At 41.0% G+C, this 20,092-nt stretch overlaps 8 non-coding genes across 8 annotated transcripts; all 8 read left to right on the top strand.

The window, feature by feature from the left end:
* Window positions 1–713: 713 nt before the first annotated feature.
* On the top strand, window positions 714–795 carry trnas-aga. Its single transcript has one exon. It is a non-coding gene; the product is annotated as a tRNA-Ser (tRNA).
* Window positions 796–4,374: 3,579 nt separating this feature from the next.
* On the top strand, window positions 4,375–4,456 carry trnas-aga. The gene has a single exon. It is a non-coding gene; the product is annotated as a tRNA-Ser (tRNA).
* Window positions 4,457–9,473: 5,017 nt separating this feature from the next.
* Window positions 9,474–9,556, top strand: trnal-cag. The gene has a single exon. It is a non-coding gene; the product is annotated as a tRNA-Leu (tRNA).
* A 1,746-nt stretch (window positions 9,557–11,302) lies between these two features.
* trnal-cag lies at window positions 11,303–11,385 on the top strand. The gene has a single exon. It is a non-coding gene; the product is annotated as a tRNA-Leu (tRNA).
* A 3,576-nt stretch (window positions 11,386–14,961) lies between these two features.
* On the top strand, window positions 14,962–15,044 carry trnal-cag. The gene has a single exon. It is a non-coding gene; the product is annotated as a tRNA-Leu (tRNA).
* A 2,135-nt stretch (window positions 15,045–17,179) lies between these two features.
* On the top strand, window positions 17,180–17,261 carry trnas-aga. The gene has a single exon. It is a non-coding gene; the product is annotated as a tRNA-Ser (tRNA).
* Window positions 17,262–18,620: 1,359 nt separating this feature from the next.
* Window positions 18,621–18,703, top strand: trnal-cag. The gene has a single exon. It is a non-coding gene; the product is annotated as a tRNA-Leu (tRNA).
* Window positions 18,704–19,009: 306 nt separating this feature from the next.
* On the top strand, window positions 19,010–19,091 carry trnas-aga. The gene has a single exon. It is a non-coding gene; the product is annotated as a tRNA-Ser (tRNA).
* Window positions 19,092–20,092: the final 1,001 nt, after the last annotated feature.

The following is a 20,092-nucleotide window of genomic DNA, read 5'->3' as shown; positions in this document are numbered from 1 at the left end:
GGACCTGTTGTCACTCTTACCCTGATGGTTGCTGATATTTCCAGACACTTTTTCAGTCTTATCTGAGGAATTTTATCATTTATATCAGAATGGCCATATTCTGATGCCAGTTTAGCGCTCATTCAATGACGATTTACTACTCTTTCCCATTGAAGGCCATATTGAGGTTAAATCAATGACTGGACTTTTTAATTTATAAAAACAAATGACTATTGAAAGTGCAAGTCAGTATCGTGCATAGTTGTTCTGGTCTCTGTGGTGATTTTAGAGCGTTGTTCATATTTCTACTTTTACCGCATACACTTTAACCCGATACCCAGTTACTGTGCTGTAGTCAGGATGGCCGAGCGGTCTAAGGCGCTGCGTTCAGGTCGCAGTCTCCCATGGAGGCGTGGGTTCAAATCCCACTTCTGACAGTTTTTTAGTGCCGCATGCTGCTCAGCAGTAATAATAAGAATGATGAAATAACAACTTCACACAGTGAAATAACAATTCATAATAAACACTCTCAAATGCAGACCTTCTGGAGCTGAGCAAAGATCAAGGTTAAATAAGAAAACAGCTGGACTTAATAACAAATGAATGAGGGGAACATTTTGTGTTATTGCATTATAATGAGTTACTGCATTATCTTTCAGTTGTTAAATTTCACTTTCTGTAGGCTATGCCTGTTGGCCCATTCACTCCTAACAAGCTTGTTTTCTTCTGTCAATGTTGTCGTGGCCGAGTGGTTAAGGCGATGGACTAGAAATCCATTAGGATCTTCCTGCGCAGGTTCAAATCCTGCCGACAACGAAAATGCATTTTTTTGACCCCTCCGGAGGTTGAAGTTTAGTCGTGTTTCTTATACCAATCGCATCCTCTCAGATCTCCGCAAGTACATAGGGATTAGTTGTCCATTTGGGATAGGACTGCAGGCCATCTGTCCCACTTCACACCTTTACACACCTGGTTATCCAGCCTTCTAGCTCTATAGGCCACAGTAGCATAGGTTACAGGTTTGTAGTCAAGCCACAGATTTCAGGTGAGATCCCATGATACACTCAACAATACAACAACACGATTCTCATGAATAACCATTAAGCCATTTGCTAAGATTTCCCTCATTTTGACATGTGGAAACCTGTTGTCACTCTTACCCTGACGGGAAGCTCCAGACACTTTTTTGGTCCTATCTGAGGCATTTTTAAATTCATGTCAAATTGGCCATATTCTGAAGACACTCTTATAGTCTGCAGGGTAATCGAACTGGCCACATCTAAAGTCAAGCCGCAGGTAACAGGTGAGAAACCTTGTTAAACCCTAAAAGAAAAAGTAAAAACTTGATTGCATTGAAAATAACCATTAAGTCATTCAGGTCGCAGACTCCCCTATAGGCATGGTTTGAAACCCCCTCCTGACAACTTTTTAGCGCCTGCATGTCATGCACCTTTGTAAAATCCAGTTGAAAAATAAATGACTTAAGGTAACGTAAATGACACCTAGTTAATATGAGTAGTGAATAACTAATCGTATTTTTAATATTCTGCAAAAACAGCTAGTTGATGAGAGGCTGAAAGAGAATTGCAAGAATCGCGCAATTTCACAGGCGGGCCCCAAACAGGCAAATAACAAAAATAATCTCGGAACGCAGAACTCGTCGGTCGTTGTCAGTGGATTGTATTGGCGGGAAGAACAAAAATATCGTCTGCAGGGTAATCGAAGTCGCCGCATCTAATGTCAAGTCACAGGTGAGCTGCCTTGTTAAACCCTAAAAATAAATAATAACACGATTGCGTTGAAATGACCCATTAAGCCATTTGTAAGGATTTCCCCCATGTGGACCTGTTGTCACTCTTACCCTGATGGTTGCTGATATTTCCAGACACTTTTTCAGTCTTATCTGAGGAATTTTATCATTTATATCAGAATGGCCATATTCTGATGCCAGTTTAGCGCTCATTCAATGGCGATTTACTACTCTTTCCCATTGAAGGCCATATTGAGGTTAAATCAATGACTGGACTTTTTAATTTATAAAAACAAATGACTATTGAAAGTGCAAGTCAGTATCGTGCATAGTTGTTCTGGTCTCTGTGGTGATTTTAGAGCGTTGTTCATATTTCTACTTTTACCGCATACACTTTAACCCGATACCCAGTTACTGTGCTGTAGTCAGGATGGCCGAGCGGTCTAAGGCGCTGCGTTCAGGTCGCAGTCTCCCATGGAGGCGTGGGTTCAAATCCCACTTCTGACAGTTTTTTAGTGCCTCTCAGGAGTCATGCTGCTCAGCAGTAATAATAAGAATGATGAAATAACAACTTCACACAGTGAAATAACAATTCATAATAAACACTCTCAAATGCAGACCTTCTGGAGCTGAGCAAAGATCAAGGTTAAATAAGAAAACAGCTGGACTTAATAACAAATGAATGAGGGGAACATTTTGTGTTATTGCATTATAATGAGTTGCTGCATTATCTTTCAGTTGTTAAATTTCACTTTCTGTAGGCTATGCCTGTTGGCCCATTCACTCCTAACAAGCCTGTTTGGTTCTGTCAATGTTGTCGTGGCCGAGTGGTTAAGGCGATGGTACTAGAAATCCATTAGGATCTTCCTGCTGCAGGTTCAAATCCTGCCGACAACGAAAATGCATTTTTTTGACCCCTCCGGAGGTTGAAGTTTAGTCGTGTTTCTTATACCAATCGCATCCTCTCAGATCTCCGCAAGTACATAGGGATTAGTTGTCCATTTGGGATAGGACTGCAGGCCATCTGTCCCACTTCACACCTTTACACACCTGGTTATCCAGCCTTCTAGCTCTATAGGCCACAGTAGCATAGGTTACAGGTTTGTAGTCAAGCCACAGATTTCAGGTGAGATCCCATGATACACTCAACAATACAACAACACGATTCTCATGAATAACCATGAAGCCATTTGCTAAGATTTCCCCCATTTTGACATGTGGAAACCTGTTGTCACTCTTACCCTGACGGGAAGCTCCAGGACACTTTTTTCGGTCCTATCTGAGGCATTTTTAAATTCATGTCAAATTGGCCATATTCTGAAGACACTCTTAGGCTGCAGGGTAATCGAACTGGCCACATCTAAAGTCAAGCCACAGGTAACAGGTGAGAAACCTTGTTAAACCCTAAAAGAAAAAGAAAAAACTTGATTGCATTGAAAATAACCATTAAGTCATTCAGGTCGCAGACTCCCCTATAGGCATGGTTTGAAACCCCCTCCTGACAATTTTTTAGCGCCTGCATGTCATGCACCTTTGTAAAATCCAGTTGAAAAATAAATGACTTAAGGTAACGTAAATGACACCTAGTTAATATGAGTAGTGAATAACTATCATATTTTTAATATTCTGCAAAAACAGCTAGTTGATGAGAGGCTGAAAGAGAATTGCAAGAATCGCGCAATTTCACAGGCGGGCCCCAAACAGGCAAATAACAAAAATAATCTCGGAACGCAGAACTCGTCGGTCGTTGTCAGTGGATTGTATTGGCGGGAAGAACAAAAATATCGTCTGCAGGGTAATCAAAGTCGCCGCATCTAATGTCAAGTCACAGGTGAGCTGCCTTGTTAAACCCTAAAAATAAATAATAACACGATTGCGTTGAAATGACTCATTAAGCCATTTGTAAGGATTTCCCCCATGTGGACCCTGTTGTCACTCTTACCCTGATGGTTGCTGATATTTCCAGACACTTTTTCAGTCTTATCTGAGGAATTTTATCATTTATATCAGAATGGCCATATTCTGATGCCAGTTTAGCGCTCATTCAATGACGATTTACTACTCTTTCCCATTGAAGGCCATATTGAGGTTAAATCAATGACTGAACTTTTTAATTTATAAAAACAAATGACTATTGAAAGTGCAAGTCAGTATCGTGCATAGTTGTTCTGGTCTCTGTGGTGATTTTAGAGCGTTGTTCATATTTCTACTTTTACCGCATACACTTTAACCCGATACCCAGTTACTGTGCTGTAGTCAGGATGGCCGAGCGGTCTAAGGTGCTGCGTTCAGGTCGCAGTCTCCCATGGAGGCGTGGGTTCAAATCCCACTTCTGACAGTTTTTTAGTGCCTCTCAGGAGTCATGCTGCTCAGCAGTAATAATAAGAATGATGAAATAACAACTTCACACAGTGAAATAACAATTCATAATAAACACTCTCAAATGCAGACCTACTGGAGCTGAGCAAAGATCAAGGTTAAATAAGAAAACAGCTGGACTTAATAACAAATGAATGAGGGGAACATTTTGTGTTATTGCATTATAATGAGTTACTGCATTATCTTTCAGTTGTTAAATTTCACTTTCTGTAGGCTATGCCTGTTGGCCCATTCACTCCTAACAAGCCTGTTTTCATTCTGTCAATGTTGTCGTGGCCGAGTGGTTAAGGCGATGGACTAGAAATCCATTAGGATCTTCCTGCGTAGGTTCAAATCCTGCCGACAACGAAAATGCATTTTTCTGACCCCTCCGGAGGTTGAAGTTTAGTCGTGTTTCTTATACCAATCGCATCCTCTCAGATCTCCGCAAGTACATAGGGATTAGTTGTCCATTTGGGATAGGACTGCAGGCCATCTATCCCACTTCACACCTTTACACACCTGGTTATCCAGCCTTCTAGCTCTATAGGCCACAGTAGCATAGGTTACAGGTTTGTAGTCAAGCCACAGATTTCAGGTGAGATCCCATGATACACTCAACAATACAACAACACGATTCTCATGAATAACCATTAAGCCATTTGCTAAGATTTCCCCCATTTTGACATGTGGAAACCTGTTGTCACTCTTACCCTGACGGGAAGCTCCAGACACTTTTTTGGTCCTATCTGAGGCATTTTTAAATTCATGTCAAATTGGCCATATTCTGAAGACACTCTTATAGTCTGCAGGGTAATCGAACTGGCCACATCTAAAGTCAAGCCACAGGTAACAGGTGAGAAACCTTGTTAAACCCTAAAAGAAAAAGAAAAACTTGATTGCATTGAAAATAACCATTAAGTCATTCAGGTCGCAGACTCCCCTATAGGCATGGTTTGAAACCCCCTCCTGACAACTTTTTAGCGCCTGCATGTCATGCACCTTTGTAAAATCCAGTTGAAAAATAAATGACTTAAGGTAACGTAAATGACACCTAGTTAATATGAGTAGTGAATAACTATCGTATTTGTAATATTCTGCAAAAACAGCTAGTTGATGAGAGGCTGAAAGAGAATTGCAAGAATCGCGCAATTTCACAGGCGGGCCCCAAACAGGCAAATAACAAAAATAATCTCGGAACGCAGAACTCGTCGGTCGTTGTCAGTGGATTGTATTGGCGGGAAGAACAAAAATATCGTCTGCAGGGTAATCCGAAGTCGCCGCATCTAATGTCAAGTCACAGGTGAGCTGCCTTGTTAAACCCTAAAAATAAATAATAACACGATTGCGTTGAAATGACCCATTAAGCCATTTGTAAGGATTTCCCCCATGTGGACCTGTTGTCACTCTTACCCTGATGGTTGCTGATATTTCCAGACACTTTTTCAGTCTTATCTGAGGAATTTTATCATTTATATCAGAATGGCCATATTCTGATGCCAGTTTAGCGCTCATTCAATGGCGATTTACTACTCTTTCCCATTGAAGGCCATATTGAGGTTAAATCAATGACTGGACTTTTTAATTTATAAAAACAAATGACTATTGAAAGTGCAAGTCAGTATCGTGCATAGTTGTTCTGGTCTCTGTGGTGATTTTAGAGCGTTGTTCATATTTCTACTTTTACCGCATACACTTTAACCCGATACCCAGTTACTGTGCTGTAGTCAGGATGGCCGAGCGGTCTAAGGCGCTGCGTTCAGGTCGCAGTCTCCCATGGAGGCGTGGGTTCAAATCCCACTTCTGACAGTTTTTTAGTGCCTCTCAGGAGTCATGCTGCTCAGCAGTAATAATAAGAATGATGAAATAACAACTTCACACAGTGAAATAACAATTCATAATAAACACTCTCAAATGCAGACCTTCTGGAGCTGAGCAAAGATCAAGGTTAAATAAGAAAACAGCTGGACTTAATAACAAATGAATGAGGGGAACATTTTGTGTTATTGCATTATAATGAGTTACTGCATTATCTTTCAGTTGTTAAATTTCACTTTCTGTAGGCTATGCCTGTTGGCCCATTCACTCCTAACAAGCCTGTTTTCTTCTGTCAACGGTTGTCGTGGCCGAGTGGTTAAGGCGATAGGACTAGAAATCCATTAGGATCTTCCTGCGCAGGTTCAAATCCTGCCGACAACGAAATTGCATTTTTTTGACCCCTCCGGAGGTTGAAGTTTAGTAGTGTTTCTTATACCAATCGCATCCTCTCAGATCTCCGCAAGTACATAGGGATTAGTTGTCCATTTGGGATAGGACTGCAGGCCATCTGTCCCACTTCACACCTTTACACACCTGGTTATCCAGCCTTCTAGCTCTATAGGCCACAGTAGCATAGGTTACAGGTTTGTAGTCAAGCCACAGATTTCAGGTGAGATCCCATGATACACTCAACAATACAACAACACGATTCTCATGAATAACCATGAAGCCATTTGCTAAGATTTCCCCCATTTTGACATGTGGAAACCTGTTGTCACTCTTACCCTGACGGGAAGCTCCAGACACTTTTTTGGTCCTATCTGAGGCATTTTTAAATTCATGTCAAATTGGCCATATTCTGAAGACACTCTTATAGTCTGCAGGGTAATCGAACTGGCCACATCTAAAGTCAAGCCACAGGTAACAGGTGAGAAACCTTGTTAAACCCTAAAAGAAAAAGAAAAAACTTGATTGCATTGAAAATAACCATTAAGTCATTCAGGTCGCAGACTCCCCTATAGGCATGGTTTGAAACCCCCTCCTGACAACTTTTTAGCGCCTGCATGTCATGCACCTTTGTAAAATCCAGTTGAAAAATAAATGACTTAAGGTAACGTAAATGACACCTAGTTAATATGAGTAGTGAATAACTATCGTATTTTTAATATTCTGCAAAAACAGCTAGTTGATGAGAGGCTGAAAGAGAATTGCAAGAATCGCGCAATTTCACAGGCGGGCCCCAAACAGGCAAATAACAAAAATAATCTCGGAACGCAGAACTCGTCGGTCGTTGTCAGTGGATTGTATTGGCGGGAAGAACAAAAATATCGTCTGCAGGGTAATCGAAGTCGCCGCATCTAATGTCAAGTCACAGGTGAGCTGCCTTGTTAAACCCTAAAAATAAATAATAACACGATTGCGTTGAAATGACCCATTAAGCCATTTGTAAGGATTTCCCCCATGTGGACCTGTTGTCACTCTTACCCTGATGGTTGCTGATATTTCCAGACACTTTTTCAGTCTTATCTGAGGAATTTTATCATTTATATCAGAATGGCCATATTCTGATGCCAGTTTAGCGCTCATTCAATGGCGATTTACTACTCTTTCCCATTGAAGGCCATATTGAGGTTAAATCAATGACTGGACTTTTTAATTTATAAAAACAAATGACTATTGAAAGTGCAAGTCAGTATCGTGCATAGTTGTTCTGGTCTCTGTGGTGATTTTAGAGCGTTGTTCATATTTCTACTTTTACCGCATACACTTTAACCCGATACCCAGTTACTGTGCTGTAGTCAGGATGGCCGAGCGGTCTAAGGCGCTGCGTTCAGGTCGCAGTCTCCCATGGAGGCGTGGGTTCAAATCCCACTTCTGACAGTTTTTTAGTGCCTCTCAGGAGTCATGCTGCTCAGCAGTAATAATAAGAATGATGAAATAACAACTTCACACAGTGAAATAACAATTCATAATAAACACTCTCAAATGCAGACCTTCTGGAGCTGAGCAAAGATCAAGGTTAAATAAGAAAACAGCTGGACTTAATAACAAATGAATGAGGGGAACATTTTGTGTTATTGCATTATAATGAGTTACTGCATTATCTTTCAGTTGTTAAATTTCACTTTCTGTAGGCTATGCCTGTTGGCCCATTCACTCCTAACAAGCCTGTTTTCTTCTGTCGACATTGTCGTGGCCGAGTGGTTAAGGCGATAGGACTAGAAATCCATTAGGATCTTCCTGCGCAGGTTCAAATCCTGCCGACAACGAAAATGCATTTTTTTGACCCCTCCGGAGGTTGAAGTTTAGTCGTGTTTCTTATACCAATCGCATCCTCTCAGATCTCCGCAAGTACATAGGGATTAGTTGTCCATTTGGGATAGGACTGCAGGCCATCTAGTCCCACTTCACACCTTTACACACCTGGTTATCCAGCCTTCTAGCTCTATAGGCCACAGTAGCATAGGTTACAGGTTTGTAGTCAAGCCACAGATTTCAGGTGAGATCCCATGATACACTCAACAATACAACAACACGATTCTCATGAATAACCATTAAGCCATTTGCTAAGATTTCCCCCATTTTGACATGTGGAAACCTGTTGTCACTCTTACCCTGACGGGAAGCTCCAGACACTTTTTTGGTCCTATCTGAGGCATTTTTAAATTCATGTCAAATTGGCCATATTCTGAAGACACTCTTATAGTCTGCAGGGTAATCGAACTGGCCACATCTAAAGTCAAGCCACAGGTAACAGGTGAGAAACCTTGTTAAACCCTAAAAGAAAAAGAAAAAACTTGATTGCATTGAAAATAACCATTAAGTCATTCAGGTCGCAGACTCCCCTATAGGCATGGTTTGAAACCCCCTCCTGACAACTTTTTAGCGCCTGCATGTCATGCACCTTTGCAAAATCCAGTTGAAAAATAAATGACTTAAGGTAACGTAAATGACACCTAGTTAATATGAGTAGTGAATAACTATCGTATTTTTAATATTCTGCAAAAACAGCTAGTTGATGAGAGGCTGAAAGAGAATTGCAAGAATCGCGCAATTTCACAGGCGGGCCCCAAACAGGCAAATAACAAAAATAATCTCGGAACGCAGAACTCGTCGGTCGTTGTCAGTGGATTGTATTGGCGGGAAGAACAAAAATATCGTCTGCAGGGTAATTGAAGTCGCCGCATCTAATGTCAAGTCACAGGTGAGCTGCCTTGTTAAACCCTAAAAATAAATAATAACACGATTGCGTTGAAATGACCCATTAAGCCATTTGTAAGGATTTCCCCCATGTGGACCTGTTGTCACTCTTACCATGATGGTTGCTGATATTTCCAGACACTTTTTCAGTCTTATCTGAGGAATTTTATCATTTATATCAGAATGGCCATATTCTGATGCCAGTTTAGCGCTCATTCAATGGCGATTTACTACTCTTTCCCATTGAAGGCCATATTGAGGTTAAATCAATGACTGGACTTTTTAATTTATAAAAACAAATGACTATTGAAAGTGCAAGTCAGTATCGTGCATAGTTGTTCTGGTCTCTGTGGTGATTTTAGAGCATTGTTCATATTTCTACTTTTACCGCATACACTTTAACCCGATACCCAGTTACTGTGCTGTAGTCAGGATGGCCGAGCGGTCTAAGGCGCTGCGTTCAGGTCGCAGTCTCCCATGGAGGCGTGGGTTCAAATCCCACTTCTGACAGTTTTTTAGTGCCTCTCAGGAGTCATGCTGCTCAGCAGTAATAATAAGAATGATGAAATAACAACTTCACACAGTGAAATAACAATTCATTATAAACACTCTCAAATGCAGACCTTCTGGAGCTGAGCAAAGATCAAGGTTAAATAAGAAAACAGCTGGACTTAATAACAAATGAATGAGGGGAACATTTTGTGTTATTGCATTATAATGAGTTACTGCATTATCTTTCAGTTGTTAAATTTCACTTTCTGTAGGCTATGCCTGTTGGCCCATTCACTCCTAACAAGCCTGTTTTCTTCTGTCGACATTGTCGTGGCCGAGTGGTTAAGGCGATAGGACTAGAAATCCATTAGGATCTTCCTGCGCAGGTTCAAATCCTGCCGACAACGAAAATGCATTTTTTTGACCCCTCCGGAGGTTGAAGTTTAGTCGTGTTTCTTATACCAATCGCATCCTCTCAGATCTCCGCAAGTACATAGGGATTAGTTGTCCATTTGGGATAGGACTGCAGGCCATCTGTCCCACTTCACACCTTTACACACCTGGTTATCCAGCCTTCTAGCTCTATAGGCCACAGTAGCATAGGTTACAGGTTTGTAGTCAAGCCACAGATTTCAGGTGAGATCCCATGATACACTCAACAATACAACAACATGATTCTCATGAATAACCATGAAGCCATTTGCTAAGATTTCCCCCATTTTGACATGTGGAAACCTGTTGTCACTCTTACCCTGACGGGAAGCTCCAGACACTTTTTTGGTCCTATCTGAGGCATTTTTAAATTCATGTCAAATTGGCCATATTCTGAAGACACTCTTATAGTCTGCAGGGTAATCGAACTGGCCACATCTAAAGTCAAGCCACAGGTAACAGGTGAGAAACCTTGTTAAACCCTAAAAGAAAAAGAAAAAACTTGATTGCATTGAAAATAACCATTAAGTCATTCAGGTCGCAGACTCCCCTATAGGCATGGTTTGAAACCCCCTCCTGACAACTTTTTAGCGCCTGCATGTCATGCACCTTTGCAAAATCCAGTTGAAAAATAAATGACTTAAGGTAACGTAAATGACACCTAGTTAATATGAGTAGTGAATAACTATCGTATTTTTAATATTCTGCAAAAACAGCTAGTTGATGAGAGGCTGAAAGAGAATTGCAAGAATCGCGCAATTTCACAGGCGGGCCCCAAACAGGCAAATAACAAAAATAATCTCGGAACGCAGAACTCGTCGGTCGTTGTCAGTGGATTGTATTGGCGGGAAGAACAAAAATATCGTCTGCAGGGTAATCGAAGTCGCCGCATCTAATGTCAAGTCACAGGTGAGCTGCCTTGTTAAACCCTAAAAATAAATAATAACACGATTGCGTTGAAATGACCCATTAAGCCATTTGTAAGGATTTCCCCCATGTGGACCTGTTGTCACTCTTACCATGATGGTTGCTGATATTTCCAGACACTTTTTCAGTCTTATCTGAGGAATTTTATCATTTATATCAGAATGGCCATATTCTGATGCCAGTTTAGCGCTCATTCAATGGCGATTTACTACTCTTTCCCATTGAAGGCCATATTGAGGTTAAATCAATGACTGGACTTTTTAATTTATAAAAACAAATGACTATTGAAAGTGCAAGTCAGTATCGTGCATAGTTGTTCTGGTCTCTGTGGTGATTTTAGAGCGTTGTTCATATTTCTACTTTTACCGCATACACTTTAACCCGATACCCAGTTACTGTGCTGTAGTCAGGATGGCCGAGCGGTCTAAGGCGCTGCGTTCAGGTCGCAGTCTCCCATGGAGGCGTGGGTTCAAATCCCACTTCTGACAGTTTTTTAGTGCCTCTCAGGAGTCATGCTGCTCAGCAGTAATAATAAGAATGATGAAATAACAACTTCACACAGTGAAATAACAATTCATTATAAACACTCTCAAATGCAGACCTTCTGGAGCTGAGCAAAGATCAAGGTTAAATAAGAAAACAGCTGGACTTAATAACAAATGAATGAGGGGAACATTTTGTGTTATTGCATTATAATGAGTTACTGCATTATCTTTCAGTTGTTAAATTTCACTTTCTGTAGGCTATGCCTGTTGGCCCATTCACTCCTAACAAGCCTGTTTTCTTCTGTCGACATTGTCGTGGCCGAGTTGTTAAGGCGATAGACTAGAAATCCATTAGGATCTTCCTGCGCAGGTTCAAATCCTGCCGACAACGAAAATGCATTTTTTTGACCCCTCCGGAGGTTGAAGTTTAGTCGTGTTTCTTATACCAATCGCATCCTCTCAGATCTCCGCAAGTACATAGGGATTAGTTGTCCATTTGGGATAGGACTGCAGGCCATCTGTCCCACTTCACACCTTTACACACCTGGTTATCCAGCCTTCTAGCTCTATAGGCCACAGTAGCATAGGTTACAGGTTTGTAGTCAAGCCACAGATTTCAGGTGAGATCCCATGATACACTCAACAATACAACAACACGATTCTCATGAATAACCATGAAGCCATTTGCTAAGATTTCCCCCATTTTGACATGTGGAAACCTGTTGTCACTCTTACCCTGACGGGAAGCTCCAGACACTTTTTTGGTCCTATCTGAGGCATTTTTAAATTCATGTCAAATTGGCCATATTCTGAAGACACTCTTATAGTCTGCAGGGTAATCGAACTGGCCACATCTAAAGTCAAGCCACAGGTAACAGGTGAGAAACCTTGTTAAACCCTAAAAGAAAAAGAAAAAACTCGATTGCATTGAAAATAACCATTAAGTCATTCAGGTCGCAGACTCCCCTATAGGCATGGTTTGAAATCCCCTCCTGACAACTTTTTAGCGCCTGCATGTCATGCACCTTTGTAAAATCCAGTTGAAAAATAAATGACTTAAGGTAACGTAAATGACACCTAGTTAATATGAGTAGTGAATAACTATCGTATTTTTAATATTCTGCAAAAACAGCTAGTTGATGAGAGGCTGAAAGAGAATTGCAAGAATCGCGCAATTTCACAGGCGGGCCCCAAACAGGCAAATAACAAAAATAATCTCGGAACGCAGAACTCGTCGGTCGTTGTCAGTGGATTGTATTGGCGGGAAGAACAAAAATATCGTCTGCAGGGTAATCGAAGTCGCCACATCTAATGTCAAGTCACAGGTGAGCTGCCTTGTTAAACCCTAAAAATAAATAATAACACGATTGCGTTGAAATGACCCATTAAGCCATTTGTAAGGATTTCCCCCATGTGGACCTGTTGTCACTCTTACCCTGATGGTTGCTGATATTTCCAGACACTTTTTCAGTCTTATCTGAGGAATTTTATCATTTCTATCAGAATGGCCATATTCTGATGCCAGTTTAGCGCTCATTCAATGACGATTTACTACTCTTTCCCATTGAAGGCCATATTGAGGTTAAATCAATGACTGGACTTTTTAATTTATAAAAACAAATGACTATTGAAAGTGCAAGTCAGTATCGTGCATAGTTGTTCTGGTCTCTGTGGTGATTTTAGAGCGTTGTTCATATTTCTACTTTTACCGCATACACTTTAACCCGATACCCAGTTACTGTGCTGTAGTCAGGATGGCCTGAGCGGTCTAAGGCGCTGCGTTCAGGTCGCAGTCTCCCATGGAGGCGTGGGTTCAAATCCCACTTCTGACAGTTTTTTAGTGCCTCTCAGGAGTCATGCTGCTCAGCAGTAATAATAAGAATGATGAAATAACAACTTCACACAGTGAAATAACAATTCATAATAAACACTCTCAAATGCAGACCTTCTGGAGCTGAGCAAAGATCAAGGTTAAATAAGAAAACAGCTGGACTTAATAACAAATGAATGAGGGGAACATTTTGTGTTATTGCATTATAATGAGTTACTGCATTATCTTTCAGTTGTTAAATTTCACTTTCTGTAGGCTATGCCTGTTGGCCCATTCACTCCTAACAAGCCTGTTTTCTTCTGTCAACGGTTGTCGTGGCCGAGTGGTTAAGGCGATGGACTAGAAATCCATTAGGATCTTCCTGCGCAGGTTCAAATCCTGCCGACAATGAAATTGCATTTTTTTGACCCCTCCGGAGGTTGAAGTTTAGTCGTGTTTCTTATACCAATCGCATCCTCTCAGATCTCCACAAGTACATAGGGATTAGTTGTCCATTTGGGATAGGACTGCAGGCCATCTATCCCACTTCACACCTTTACACACCTGGTTATCCAGCCTTCTAGCTCTATAGGCCACAGTAGCATAGGTTACAGGTTTGTAGTCAAGCCACAGATTTCAGGTGAGATCCCATGATACACTCAACAATACAACAACACGATTCTCATGAATAACCATGAAGCCATTTGCTAAGATTTCCCCCATTTTGACATGTGGAAACCTGTTGTCACTCTTACCCTGACGGGAAGCTCCAGACACTTTTTTGGTACCTATCTGAGGCATTTTTAAATTCATGTCAAATTGGCCATATTCTGAAGACACTCTTATAGTCTGCAGGGTAATCGAACTGGCCACATCTAAAGTCAAGCCACAGGTAACAGGTGAGAAACCTTGTTAAACCCTAAAAGAAAAAGAAAAAACTCGATTGCATTGAAAATAACCATTAAGTCATTCAGGTCGCAGACTCCCCTATAGGCATGGTTTGAAACCCCCTCCTGACAACTTTTTAGCGCCTGCATGTCATGCACCTTTGTAAAATCCAGTTGAAAAATAAATGACTTAAGGTAACGTAAATGACACCTAGTTAATATGAGTAGTGAATAACTATCGTATTTGTAATATTCTGCAAAAACAGCTAGTTGATGAGAGGCTGAAAGAGAATTGCAAGAATCGCGCAATTTCACAGGCGGGCCCCAAACAGGCAAATAACAAAAATAATCTCGGAACGCAGAACTCGTCGGTCGTTGTCAGTGGATTGTATTGGCGGGAAGAACAAAAATATCGTCTGCAGGGTAATCGAAGTCGCCGCATCTAATGTCAAGTCACAGGTGAGCTGCCTTGTTAAACCCTAAAAATAAATAATAACACGATTGCGTTGAAATGACCCATTAAGCCATTTGTAAGGATTTCCCCCATGTGGACCTGTTGTCACTCTTACCATGATGGTTGCTGATATTTCCAGACACTTTTTCAGTCTTATCTGAGGAATTTTATCATTTATATCAGAATGGCCATATTCTGATGCCAGTTTAGCGCTCATTCAATGGCGATTTACTACTCTTTCCCATTGAAGGCCATATTGAGGTTAAATCAATGACTGGACTTTTTAATTTATAAAAACAAATGACTATTGAAAGTGCAAGTCAGTATCGTGCATAGTTGTTCTGGTCTCTGTGGTGATTTTAGAGCGTTGTTCATATTTCTACTTTTACCGCATACACTTTAACCCGATACCCAGTTACTGTGCTGTAGTCAGGATGGCCGAGCGGTCTAAGGCGCTGCGTTCAGGTCGCAGTCTCCCATGGAGGCGTGGGTTCAAATCCCACTTCTGACAGTTTTTTAGTGCCTCTCAGGAGTCATGCTGCTCAGCAGTAATAATAAGAATGATGAAATAACAACTTCACACAGTGAAATAACAATTCATTATAAACACTCTCAAATGCAGACCTTCTGGAGCTGAGCAAAGATCAAGGTTAAATAAGAAAACAGCTGGACTTAATAACAAATGAATGAGGGGAACATTTTGTGTTATTGCATTATAATGAGTTACTGCATTATCTTTCAGTTGTTAAATTTCACTTTCTGTAGGCTATGCCTGTTGGCCCATTCACTCCTAACAAGCCTGTTTTCTTCTGTCGACATTGTCGTGGCCGAGTGGTTAAGGCGATAGACTAGAAATCCATTAGGATCTTCCTGCGCAGGTTCAAATCCTGCCGACAACGAAAATGCATTTTTTTGACCCCTCCGGAGGTTGAAGTTTAGTCGTGTTTCTTATACCAATCGCATCCTCTCAGATCTCCGCAAGTACATAGGGATTAGTTGTCCATTTGGGATAGGACTGCAGGCCATCTGTCCCACTTCACACCTTTACACACCTGGTTATCCAGCCTTCTAGCTCTATAGGCCACAGTAGCATAGGTTACAGGTTTGTAGTCAAGCCACAGATTTCAGGTGAGATCCCATGATACACTCAACAATACAACAACACGATTCTCATGAATAACCATGAAGCCATTTGCTAAGATTTCCCCCATTTTGACATGTGGAAACCTGTTGTCACTCTTACCCTGACGGGAAGCTCCAGACACTTTTTTGGTCCTATCTGAGGCATTTTTAAATTCATGTCAAATTGGCCATATTCTGAAGACACTCTTATAGTCTGCAGGGTAATCGAACTGGCCACATCTAAAGTCAAGCCACAGGTAACAGGTGAGAAACCTTGTTAAACCCTAAAAGAAAAAGAAAAAACTTGATTGCATTGAAAATAACCATTAAGTCATTCAGGTCGCAGACTCCCCTATAGGCATGGTTTGAAACCCCCTCCTGACAACTTTTTAGCGCCTGCATGTCATGCACCTTTGTAAAATCCAGTTGAAAAATAAATGACTTAAGGTAACGTAAATGACACCTAGTTAATATGAGTAGTGAATAACTATCGTATTTTTAATATTCTGCAAAAACAGCTAGTTGATGAGAGGCTGAAAGAGAATTGCAAGAATCGCGCAATTTCACAGGCGGGCCCCAAACAGGCAAATAACAAAAATAATCTCGGAACGCAGAACTCGTCGGTCGTTGTCAGTGGATTGTATTGGCGGGAAGAACAAAAATATCGTCTGCAGGGTAATCGAAGTCGCCGCATCTAATGTCAAGTCACAGGTGAGCTGCCTTGTTAAACCCTAAAAATAAATAATAACACGATTGCGTTGAAATGACCCATTAAGCCATTTGTAAGGATTTCCCCCATGTGGACCTGTTGTCACTCTTACCCTGATGGTTGCTGATATTTCCAGACACTTTTTCAGTCTTATCTGAGGAATTTTATCATTTATATCAGAATGGCCATATTCTGATGCCAGTTTAGCGCTCATTCAATGGCGATTTACTACTCTTTCCCATTGAAGGCCATATTGAGGTTAAATCAATGACTGGACTTTTTAATTTATAAAAACAAATGACTATTGAAAGTGCAAGTCAGTATCGTGCATAGTTGTTCTGGTCTCTGTGGTGATTTTAGAGCGTTGTTCATATTTCTACTTTTACCGCATACACTTTAACCCGATACCCAGTTACTGTGCTGTAGTCAGGATGGCCGAGCGGTCTAAGGCGCTGCGTTCAGGTCGCAGTCTCCCATGGAGGCGTGGGTTCAAATCCCACTTACTGACAGTTTTTTAGTGCCTCTCAGGAGTCATGCTGCTCAGCAGTAATAATAAGAATGATGAAATAACAACTTCACACAGTGAAATAACAATTCATAATAAACACTCTCAAATGCAGACCTTCTGGAGCTGAGCAAAGATCAAGGTTAAATAAGAAAACAGCTGGACTTAATAACAAATGAATGAGGGGAACATTTTGTGTTATTGCATTATAATGAGTTACTGCATTATCTTTCAGTTGTTAAATTTCACTTTCTGTAGGCTATGCCTGTTGGCCCATTCACTCCTAACAAGCTTGTTTTCTTCTGTCAATGTTGTCGTGGCCGAGTGGTTAAGGCGATGGACTAGAAATCCATTAGGATCTTCCTGCGCAGGTTCAAATCCTGCCGACAACGAAAATGCATTTTTTTGACCCCTCCGGAGGTTGAAGTTTAGTCGTGTTTCTTATACCAATCGCATCCTCTCAGATCTCCGCAAGTACATAGGGATTAGTTGTCCATTTGGGATAGGACTGCAGGCCATCTGTCCCACTTCACACCTTTACACACCTGGTTATCCAGCCTTCTAGCTCTATAGGCCACAGTAGCATAGGTTACAGGTTTGTAGTCAAGCCACAGATTTCAGGTGAGATCCCATGATACACTCAACAATACAACAACACGATTCTCATGAATAACCATGAAGCCATTTGCTAAGATTTCCCCCATTTTGACATGTGGAAACCTGTTGTCACTCTTACCCTGACGGGAAGCTCCAGACACTTTTTTGGTCCTATCTGAGGCATTTTTAAATTCATGTCAAATTGGCCATATTCTGAAGACACTCTTATAGTCTGCAGGGTAATCGAACTGGCCACATCTAAAGTCAAGCCACAGGTAACAGGTGAGAAACCTTGTTAAACCCTAAAAGAAAAAGAAAAAACTTGATTGCATTGAAAATAACCATTAAGTCATTCAGGTCGCAGACTCCCCTATAGGCATGGTTTGAAACCCCCTCCTGACAACTTTTTAGCTGCCTGCATGTCATGCACCTTTGTAAAATCCAGTTGAAAAATAAATGACTTAAGGTAACGTAAATGACACCTAGTTAATATGAGTAGTGAATAACTATCGTATTTTTAATATTCTGCAAAAACAGCTAGTTGATGAGAGGCTGAAAGAGAATTGCAAGAATCGCGCAATTTCACAGGCGGGCCCCAAACAGGCAAATAACAAAAATAATCTCGGAACGCAGAACTCAGTCGGTCGTTGTCAGTGGATTGTATTGGCGGGAAGAACAAATATATCGTCTGCAGGGTAATCGAAGTCGCCGCATCTAATGTCAAGTCACAGGTGAGCTGCCTTGTTAAACCCTAAAAATAAATAATAACACGATTGCGTTGAAATGACCCATTAAGCCATTTGTAAGGATTTCCCCCATGTGGACCTGTTGTCACTCTTACCCTGATGGTTGCTGATATTTCCAGACACTTTTTCAGTCTTATCTGAGGAATTTTATCATTTATATCAGAATGGCCATATTCTGATGCCAGTTTAGCGCTCATTCAATGGCGATTTACTACTCTTTCCCATTGAAGGCCATATTGAGGTTAAATCAATGACTGGACTTTTTAATTTATAAAAACAAATGACTATTGAAAGTGCAAGTCAGTATCGTGCATAGTTGTTCTGGTCTCTGTGGTGATTTTAGAGCGTTGTTCATATTTCTACTTTTACCGCATACACTTTAACCCGATACCCAGTTACTGTGCTGTAGTCAGGATGGCCGAGCGGTCTAAGGCGCTGCGTTCAGGTCGCAGTCTCCCATGGAGGCGTGGGTTCAAATCCCACTTCTGACAGTTTTTTAGTGCCTCTCAGGAGTCATGCTGCTCAGCAGTAATAATAAGAATGATGAAATAACAACTTCACACAGTGAAATAACAATTCATAATAAACACTCTCAAATGCAGACCTTCTGGAGCTGAGCAAAGATCAAGGTTAAATAAGAAAACAGCTGGACTTAATAACAAATGAATGAGGGGAACATTTTGTGTTATTGCATTATAATGAGTTACTGCATTATCTTTCAGTTGTTAAATTTCACTTTCTGTAGGCTATGCCTGTTGGCCCATTCACTCCTAACAAGCTTGTTTTCTTCTGTCAATGTTGTCGTGGCCGAGTGGTTAAGGCGATGGACTAGAAATCCATTAGGATCTTCCTGCGCAGGTTCAAATCCTGCCGACAACGAAAATGCATTTTTTTGACCCCTCCGGAGGTTGAAGTTTAGTCGTGTTTCTTATACCAATCGCATCCTCTCAGATCTCCGCAAGTACATAGGGATTAGTTGTCCATTTGGGATAGGACTGCAGGCCATCTGTCCCACTTCACACCTTTACACACCTGGTTATCCAGCCTTCTAGCTCTATAGGCCACAGTAGCATAGGTTACAGGTTTGTAGTCAAGCCACAGATTTCAGGTGAGATCCCATGATACACTCAACAATACAACAACACGATTCTCATGAATAACCATGAAGCCATTTGCTAAGATTTCCCCCATTTTGACATGTGGAAACCTGTTGTCACTCTTACCCTGACGGGAAGCTCCAGACACTTTTTTGGTCCTATCTGAGGCATTTTTAAATTCATGTCAAATTGGCCATATTCTGAAGACACTCTTATAGTCTGCAGGGTAATCGAACTGGCCACATCTAAAGTCAAGCCACAGGTAACAGGTGAGAAACCTTGTTAAACCCTAAAAGAAAAAGAAAAAACTTGATTGCATTGAAAATAACCATTAAGTCATTCAGGTCGCAGACTCCCCTATAGGCATGGTTTGAAACCCCCTCCTGACAATTTTTTAGTGCCTGCATGTCATGCACCTTTGTAAAATCCAGTTGAAAAATAAATGACTTAAGGTAACGTAAATGACACCTAGTTAATATGAGTAGTGAATAACTATCGTATTTTTAATATTCTGCAAAAACAGCTAGTTGATGAGAGGCTGAAAGAGAATTGCAAGAATCGCGCAATTTCACAGGCGGGCCCCAAACAGGCAAATAACAAAAATAATCTCGGAACGCAGAACTCATCGGTCGTTGTCAGTGGATTGTATTGGCGGGAAGAACAAATATATTGTCTGCAGGGTAATCAAAGTCGCCGCATCTAATGTCAAGTCACAGGTGAGCTGCCTTGTTAAACCCTAAAAATAAATAATAACACGATTGCGTTGAAATGACTCATTAAGCC

The sequence above is a fragment of the Oncorhynchus mykiss genome, unplaced genomic scaffold, assembly GCF_013265735.2.
Source record: "Oncorhynchus mykiss isolate Arlee unplaced genomic scaffold, USDA_OmykA_1.1 un_scaffold_426, whole genome shotgun sequence".
Lineage (NCBI taxonomy): Eukaryota > Metazoa > Chordata > Actinopteri > Salmoniformes > Salmonidae > Oncorhynchus > Oncorhynchus mykiss.
This window is presented reverse-complemented; position numbering and strand designations above follow the sequence as displayed.